This window comes from Amphiura filiformis, chromosome 4, assembly GCF_039555335.1.
Source record: "Amphiura filiformis chromosome 4, Afil_fr2py, whole genome shotgun sequence".
NCBI classification, from domain to species: domain Eukaryota; kingdom Metazoa; phylum Echinodermata; class Ophiuroidea; order Amphilepidida; family Amphiuridae; genus Amphiura; species Amphiura filiformis.
In genome coordinates, this window is record NC_092631.1 from 31902108 (window position 1) to 31912615 (window position 10508).

Below are 10508 nucleotides of genomic sequence, written 5' to 3' on the forward strand. Positions count from 1 at the left end.
TACCGCGCGTAGGCCTAACGTATGTGTACGTGACTGACTGCTTCTCTGAGACAGTGGCGGATCCAGTAATTGGGAAGGGGAGCACACACTTTTGCCGCCACCTTTTTGAATGGCCACGAAGCACCATTGTGTCGCGCGCCGTGCAGCCGGCTGTGTCCCCTCAGAATTGGAAACTTGGTCAAAGCAAAGGCCTTGAAGCCATTTCGGGGGGATCATTGGGTGACAGATTTGCAAAAAAGTCCACTTTTCAGAGGGAATGTGAAAATGTAGCCAACAGAGTCGTTCAACTGTTCAGTCAGAGCTCGAAAAGGTTAAATGTTAGGGGGGTGGGTGAGCCCACTTTAGTGGAACTTGAAAGTCCACATTTTGGAAATTCTGCGGCCACCGCAAATAAATCCTGGCTATAATGTAAGCATATAGCTATTAACAACACGGGCTCGCTTAAAATGTTTTGCTGCAACTTTTAAACATGTTGCTTACATGTTTTATACCATTATAACCCGAAATTGAAACGTTTTTTAGCAACCTCTTCTAACATTAATGTTTTATGTTTGTTTGGATAAAGTTAAAATCAACCATTTTGTCACGAGCTGTTTCAAAAGAAATCTGAGGGATTGAGTGAGTAACAACATTATCACAGGTCTGGATATTCACTTAAAGTTTAGCTTCTTTAATGACAGGAGCTAACATATGATTATCAAGCTAACATGATCATTACTAATACTATATACTGGATGAATAATCTACACAAAGACACCATGATTATCATCACCGTTTACCATGTTTACTAACCACTCCCGTTTTATACTCAACTAGCGGGGACCCGAAGTTATTATTATAATTATTATCATTACATTATTATTATTAATGTTATTATTATTAGTAGTAGTATTTTTTATTATTATTATTATTATTATTATTATTATTATTATTATTATTATTATTATTATTATTATTATTAATGATATTATTATTGTATTGTTATATATTATTTGATTCAATATGAACGGCGTTGTTGTCTACTCCTTGTTTCTCTGCAGCATTTGCTTCTGATGTAGTAGAAGAGCAACATCCGCACGCATAATGGCTACACCAAACGCCGAATTTCCTGCTTCCCTTTCCATTTTGTGGGCCATTTGATGATTGTGCTGCTCCTTTTAGTTCGGTCTCCAACTAAAAAATAAAATATACATAAGATACAGACTCGGTTGACCTAGCAACAGGAGCATAAATTGTGACTTAAGACATACGGTATGCCATTAAATTGAATACTTTTACTATTTTGGTAATTTAAATGCCCTGCATAATTATAATGTTATAGGAAATGAATTTGTTTCCAGACTATTTTCAAATGTACAGTATCTTCTATTAAACTATCCCCATGCCACCTTATTACCGTCAACTTTTATTATCCGTTCAAATACATTAAGGGGGTACTACACCCCTGACCAATTTTGTGCCTGCATTTTTTTCCAAAAATTATAGCGCATTGTTGACAAGTAAGATATGTATATAATAGGGCCAAATAAAATAGTTGTTTGTTTGTCCTCCACAGCTTTGAAAGAGGACGTGCGGGCGGGCGGATTTTTTATTTTTTTTTAATTATTTTTTTTTTCGGATTTGACGCATTCCTGGACCTAGCTAGAGCTAAATGCTACAATCATTCATGGTGAATTAAAAAAACCCCAACATTTTGATTCATTAATATGCAGTTAAAGTTATAATTTGTGTTCATGTCATAGTCTTTTAATGATTTCAAATCCAATATATTTTGAAGTCACTAAAAATAATAGACTATGACATGAACACAAGTTATAACTTTGCATATTGAAGACACAAAATGTTTTTGGGGGCTTTTTTTAATTTTCAACCATGAAAGATCTTCGTATTTAGCTCCAGCTAGGTCCAGAGATACTCCAAATCTGAAAAAAAAATTGAATTTTACTTATTTTTATTTAAAAAAAATATTGAAAAAAAAATATTGGTCAGGCCTTCATCTGAGGAGCGGGCGGTGGAGGACAAACAACCAACTTTTTTTTGGCCTAGGGGCAAGGACTACAACTACTGCACTGAAAATTCAGCAACTCAAGGTAAGTAGTTATTGATTTATTGATCAAATATTGGTTTTCCCTCATTTTTGACTGTAACTCCACAACTGTTGTCTGTCCTGAAATAAAATTGCCAGTGCAGTAGTCGTAGTCCTTGCCCCTATAATATACATATCTTACTTGTCACCAATGCGCTATAATTTTTGAGAAAAATGCAAAAATAGGCACAAAATTTGGCAGGGGTGTAGTACCCCCTTAAGGCAGAATGTAAAGTTAGCGAGTGTCATGAGTAATAAAGTTGTTTTGTATAGCTCATAGGGCTGGATTGTATACTGCTATGAATAAAATCTCTCAATTCGCAGAGAACTAAGATGAACGAAACTGAACTGAACTCAATATTGTTTTGGTTTCAACGTAACAGTTTACCGTTTTGTTGTCAGATAAGACATGGATTATTTGTCTCGGAGGGTTTTTCAATACTTGTCCTGACAAAATAGTTTGCCCTCCATCTTGGTCTGTCAAAATGTCACTTTCACTGTACCAATTGATCTTTGCCTTCTTTCACCAGACAAATTTATTTGTAATTACTTGAAATTAATAATTTCACAGCGCTTGTGTGGGAAACCACGAAAACGTGGTTCAAATAGTTATGCAGACGATATGAGATGGATTATATAAAAGTATAATGACAAATTACATTAAATGTGGCTAATGAAGCGTGATACATGAAAGAAGGATTTAGGTCATTGGTTAGCTTCGGCATTATCTCCCCGCTATTACGCCAAGATTAAAATAAATCACCCAAATCTGAAATAGCGCTTATACCTCATGAATCCTGGTAAGTAATTTCTGGATGTCCTCAGGTGTGGTGTTGGCATTGTGATTCTCCTTACTGGATGCCAAGAGGTCACTGCTCCTTCTTAAAGAGCTTACTGGTTCTCCTTTTGGATGTTTCTGCACAGAGATTACCTGTTCATTAACAAAAAATAATGTAGATTATTCTGTGCAACTTAAGGAATTAATGTTCCCTCAAAAAGAGGAAAAGCCTATGCATGGATAAAAGGCTCAAAAACACGCCAAAGATTATTTGCATAATTTTAGATTGGCCGTCCAAGATAATTCAAGATGAAATCTTGGATATCCAAGAATTTCGTTGCGATATACTTAAATCGACGAATCACAGGGTCACAATATTGGCTATAATTGTGGTTAGCCAAAAGACTCAAAACACGCCAAAGATCATACGCATAACTTTCGACGTCCAAGATGCTGTCATTACCGTTCAAAATGCAATTCAGATCCGATTCTTGTTTAATGTGGAATTCAGCATAAGCATCTAATTACCTTAGGTACAAATAGAACCACTAGAGTCAAAGTTGCACAGAAAATGATGATACATGAAGTAAAGATGAACAACGCCGCTGTGTTATTAGTTATCAGGAAACTGACGGAAACTCCCACAATGCACAGCACTACGGTATTGTACACACAAATCCCGATCAATTTACTGTCGTTGAGTTCTTCAATATGGATCTTAAAGTTATAGAGAAAAAATCAATCAATATATATTCGAACAACCACGGAAGGATTTTTTTACAAAAACAGCAGCAGCAACAACAACAATAACAACAACAACAACAACAACAACATTCAATCAAACTTGCATAGCTCGTAATGTAAACAGAACACCACCTCAAAGCGCCGTTTTGTATTGGACAACATAATCACATCACATTCTCATCCGTCAACAACACTAGGCATCACTGGAGAAGGTATTGGAAGCCGAGTCATCAGCACCGAAATTAAGAAGAAACCCCAACAACCTTACCGTTCTCGTCTCCCATGCCAAGAACGTGCCAAATATGAGTAGTAGGCCTTTATAGACGTACAAAACAGCAAACCAGTATCCAATCTTGTCTGAAGTGCATTGTTCAATATATGGTATGATAATTTGGTTGGTTATGTCAGTTTCCTTAAAGTAGAGAATGTGTATTTTATCAAACTTATAATCACTTCCTACAACTTACACTCGATGCGGGATGGATCCTTTTGGGCTCGTTATCTCCAGACTTGATTACAGGGTAGTGGGATAGCCCAAGGCTCGTGTATAGGGCCGCATCGCCCTATATCGTTGTGGGCATTTTCCTGGAAGAAGTAAATAATCATTTCTATAGAAGTTTCTTTAATTTAAGTACGCGAAATAATACCATCATTTTTAAGTCGAGATTGGCTAATGGTCCATAATTTCATAAAAGAAGAATACTCAAATGAAAATACTGACGCACGGTAGTCAGATCTGTATAAAGTTACCGTAAGTTTACCATTTACTTACCCTCGAATGAAGATCAATAACTTGTACATATATCGGATCAATTATTTGCCACAGTGTCAATACTAATACATCGACAGCGATGAACACAACCACCATAAGAAATAGGTGGTTATCTGTTACTGCCTGTAACAAACAAAAACATACCGTTAATAATTAGTGTCAAAAAATAATTATATTTTGTAGATGGGCCTATAATGACACATGTCGGGTGGGGTGAGTGAGTCCTATTTTTATTATATTTTCAGCATAAATAAATGTAGGGCATGGCGATAAAATAGATTTCATGAAGAACTGAATTTCGTGATCGGAGTCGACCAGCACAATCAGGTGCGCATCATTGACAAGGGGAAGGTAAGGTTAGGGAAAGTTATTTATCTACCTATATTTAGGAACTTTTGAGGTGCTAAAATGTAGAGCAATATAAAAGCGCGTGCGATTGAAGTAAATCGTGCCGATCTCCCGTCTTACCATTTTCTTGGGAGTTTTAAGAGCAGCTATTCGATACACACGCCACGTCTTGGCGAACATTGAGCCAAAGCCGAGCACAAAGCCGGTTGATATTAGCCATACACGAACCTAAAGAAATAACAATACAAAAAAGACAAAAAATGGTGTTTGATTAATATTACTTTCACAAATCCATTGATTTAAAAAGTCTATTCTATTTCTGTCAACAAATTGAGTTGCCGTAGCATCACGCTGAGAAATAACATGACATTGGATGGATAATATTGCTACTACACTACAATTTGCATTATTAGGTTTAGGCCCTTTACTTTATACTATTCTCTTCTATACAATCTTAATCTAGATCTAGATCTAATGCATTTTTTAATTCATTTATATTTTGAATATTGTATATTGCAGTTAGCAATGAGTTCCAGTCCAGAATGGTACGGATAATGTTTTATGGGAGCTCCAAACCGAGCTCGCGTATTCAAGCAAGGGTCTAACCAGATGAAAATCTGTTGTTTTACCACTGCTGGACATCTCCATAGATTTCTGCGGAGGTACCACAATGCTCGGTTTGCTTTTGATGTGACGTTATTATGTGATGAGACTATTTCGTATTGTAGGTCAGTTCAACTACAAGATATGGATGGTGTAAAACGGTTTTGATATGCCATCTTGTAGGTATAATCGGATTTTCTTGGGAATGACTCTTGAAGTTTTACATTTCAGCAAAATATCATTATTTTTGTTTCACTGTGAAAATGGTCGTTAATATAATAAAATAGAATAAACACATGAGTGGCCCCTGGATCATTCCCGATTTCACTGGTTCAGATGTTTTCCCCTCAACGACGACCCTTCATATTCTAGATATTAACCAATATTTTATCTAATCCAAGATGGGTCCTTTTATGCCATAAAATTTCAAATTCTGGATCAGTCGTTGATGCCTTCTGGAAATCAAATGCCTTCTGGAAATCGAGTATAAATGTGTCTGTTTGAAGCTCACTGTCCAGGTTTCTAGCCAGATCTTCTACTGTAACTATGAGTTAAGATTTGTAGGAGTTGAGATACTCAAATTATAGACCAAACCTTTATTATAAGGCTCATGCTCTATAAAATTTAGTGTTCGCCAATCAGAAAATCGATACCATGCAAAATTAATGATAATAAGGGTAAAATATCAAATTCCGCTTAATGTTTGAGGAGTTTTTTCATATAAAAAAAAACATTTTATCAATATCCTTCACTTCATTCCTACAGCTCAACTTACCGTACTTTTCCTAACCAGACAGTCCATGCCAAAATTATTACTGCACCTTTACATTTCATCGAATCTCTTTTTGATGTCTGTCATTTTGAACATCACACTTGAAAGATGTATGCTATGTAGAAACTTTATTTTTCAGTTTCATAATTTGCATATTATTAGCATATTTGCAAGAAAAAACATGAAAATCAATAAATACCTATATTTTTCACAATTTCAATATTTTATTAGAAATTAAGCATGTAGGCCGTTTGTTATGACTTGATGAATGAAGCTGTTAAAACAGATTTTGATATTTTTGCTTATATTTCCTTTTTTGCCCCAAAATGTGTAAAAATCTAAATTTTTTGGATGACCTATATTTTCTTTGAAAAAATATCAAATTTCTTAATTTAGGTATAATACAGTGCAGAAAAAGATGTCATAAAAATCTGTTAAACAGATTTCCAATAAATTGTTCCATTTTCCATTTTGGGTTAAATACTCAATTTTCATGCGCGGGATATTTGAAACATAAAATGAAAACATGTCCATTGCACTTTTCCTCGAGATGTACTATAATATCAAGGTTACGGATATATTATAATCCCTTCTTATCTTCACTGATCCATCAGATACCTATTGTTATGAATGATCAATGAAAAGGTTCAGAACTGGGCTACTAATGGTCTGTCAAGTATCTATAGTTATTTTCATGACTGTGTCAACTCAAAAATCATGCAAGGTCGAATGTAGGAAAAGTATGATCAGTTGAGCTGTACAATTGAACTTAAATATTTTCTACACGGATCACTGATAGAGCTTCTAAAGGAGATGTGAGTATAAGTGAGGCGATAACCAACTGACTGTGTTACCCAACGTAATCAGTATGCTTCGACTATATAAATACGATTTTATACGCACGTGACCCATGGGCACGACCCCAGCACGACATACCAAGACCAGCAAGTGTGACCAAATCCTCATGCATTGACCACTAAACAAAAAGGATAAGAAACCGTAATAGGTACAAATTTAATACTTTCTGTCAATCAAGTATGGTTTATTCTCTACATGTCAATCTTTAAATCATTAGCATAATCCTTATAATAACGGGGGACCGCCTTGATGAGTAAATTACAGCAAACCATTGCCCGTACATGTCAATAGCGTCATTATCGATTTGATTAGTCCACCTTAGCGGACAATTCGATCACTCATTGGATTAATATTATCACGTGGTAATAAATTTGCATTGGACAATCGATTACTATAATGGTTTAGTACTGCATATCTCGGTTTAATCTTCACTAAGCATGTTTATGGCTGGAAAGGTCACGGTGAATTTGCATAACTGCACTATAAGTTTCATGTTATTCCGCCTTTGCATTCAAATGTATAGGAAGACCACTCGCTATGTAGAAGGTCACTTCAAGACTTACTGTCTTCAAGCTGCTATGGCAGCGCGGAGGTGGTCACGTGCGTATTTATAAAATCGTATTTTAAATATAGTCGAAGCATACTGGTAATACGTGACACGATGTTTGGGTCCGGTATATTACATCCCATGCCAGGGCAAAACTGTTACCGGTACCGGACAGTGCAAAGAAGCCTATATTGGCGAAACTGAACGCTCTCTGAAAACACGTTTTAATGAACACGGGAGACCCAGTAGTACAGCATCAGAGGTCTCAAACCACATTCACATCGAGTTTCCGGGACATTTTGTGGACTTGGATAAAGTCCGCATACTTGACAGAGACAGCAGGTGGTTCCAACGTGGAGTCAAAGAAGCAGTTCACATCAAAGCCAACCAACCATCTCTCAACAAAGACGGGGCCGGTTCAAGCTTTCAGGAGTCTACGAGTCTGTTATCAGGTCAAAGGTCAAGAAAATAACGACCTGATACAGTCACTCACTCGCTGATGAAAGATGGAGTACCATCTGAAAATTCCGAGGTAGGAATTAATTCCCTGTGTTTGGATCAAAAGTTTAAATCAAAATCATGTTTGGGACTTGTTATTGTATTGCCGTGTAACGAGAAAGCTACGCTATATGAAGACGACCTAAATTTTATCAATAAATTCATTGATACTTCCATGGTTTTATGTTTATAATCGCAACTGATTTTAACCTGGCACATCACTGCAAATGTCTGCATGGAGACTATATTGCCATCAAGACCTCCAATTATCACACATAGGTAGATAAGAATGCTTCCCAAGATGATTAGATTATTCAGATTAGGACTGGACATCTTTATATTTCTGAAATAAATAGTGATTATAACGAATACACGTTAATTTCAGGAAGAGATGAGAATTATTTTATTTGTTTTGCGGGAGAACCCAATGTCATGATAATCAGGTGCAGGTGGAATTGCACCGCTTGCGCAATCATCAACTTCTTAATCATCATCATAATCATGCTTATATAATAGATTGTCATCGTTATCATCATCAACAACCAATCACCACTATCGGCATCATCAACAGCAACATCATAATCATCACCGTCGTCATGTCGTCATTGTAGTTAAATCGTCATCATCATATCTATACAATGCATACCTTTGTGTTTTATGTTTCATGTTAAACCCCAGAAAGAATGTAGATAAACCTATGCCAATTCCAGCTACGACGCACATGGTCAAATACCAATATAAACTAATTCCTTGATAAACTCGGATAATAGCAGTATAGTCACTTGGAATGTCTCCCCCTAGTGGTGAAACAATGAAACGAGTAAGTTTTCATTAACTTGATCATTATTAGCGATGGCGGTGTGTGTTGGGTGTGTGAGGCTGTGTATTTTTTTAATAATACCTTTCCACACAACTTGACTTAGCCATTCCAGAGTCCCATCGGTTCCGTAATGCACAGCAATCAAATGAGCTTCATTTTCTGAAAAAAAAATCGATGAGGTAGAATCATGTTTGCTTGTCGCACATGAAGGCAACACGAGCACCACGTCTTATTTAGTCCTATAGCACTTTTGTGGTTAGCTACCCATAATTCTTTTTGTCATTAGAAAAAGTTGGAGGACGTCTCCCATTCACCTGTGTGTGGTGAATTGACTACGTAATAATCACACACTCAATATAAGCTCTGCATGCTCAAACCTTTGTAACGCTCGCAGCCGGTATCTACTACTTCGTAGCATTCAAACTTTCAACTTAAGTTTAGCACTGTTTTGAGCAATACAACAAACGACATAATCAACTATATAATGTATATAAACACCTTGGATCTGCACAACCGTAACATCCCCAATACGGTCACCATTCTCGAGGCGGACATGTCCCTGCATGAGTGTTATAGAAGAGACAAAAACAGGACAACGAGCATTAAAAACAGCGGATCAACATCTTGATACATTGGTTCAATACATTTGCAACTATAAATGTGGAGCCAGTGTTTTATTAATAAAAGAATAAAGGAAAACACAAATGACCGGCGGACAACAAAACAAAGACTCAACTTCTTTTCACTTACCTACCGACATCCCGACAAAGTCTGTTTAACTCAACAGATCTGCAAATAGAGACCACAATCCACTTACCGACATCCCGACAAAGTCTGTTTCACTCAACAGATCTGCAAATAGAGACCACAATCCACTTACCGACATCCCGACAAAGTCTGTTTCACTCAACAGATCTGCAAATAGAGACCACAATCCACTTACCGACATCCCGACAAAGTCTGTTTCACTCAACAGATCTGCAAATAGAGACCACAATCCAATTACCGACATCCCGACAAAGTCTGTTTCACTCAACAGATCTGCAAATAGAGGCCACTTTCCACTTACCGACATCCCGACAAAGTCTGTTTCACTCAACAGATCTGCAAAAAGAGACCACAATCCAATTACCGACATCCCGACAAAGTCTGTTTCATTCAACAGATGTGCAAAATTAATAGAGACCACAATCCAATTACCGACATTCCGACAAAGTCTGTTTCACTCAACAGATCTGCAAATAGAGACCACAATCCACTTACCGACATCCCGACAAAGTCTGTTTCACTCAACAGATCTGCAAAAGAGACCACAATCCAATTACCGACATCCCGACAAAGTCTGTTTCACTCAACAGATCTGCAAATAGAGACCACAATCCACTTACCGACATCCCGACAAAGTCTGTTTCACTCAACAGATCTGCAAAAAGAGACCACAATCCAATTACCGACATCCCGACAAAGTCTGTTTCACTCAACAGATCTGCAAATAGAGATCACAATCCACTTACCGACATCCCGACAAAGTCTGTTTCACTCAACAGATCTGCAAATAGAGACCACAATCCACTTACCGACATCCCGACAAAGTCTGATTCACTCAACAGATCTGCAAAAGGATACCACAATCCAATTACCGACATCCCGACAAAGTCTGTTTCACTCAACAGATCTGCAAA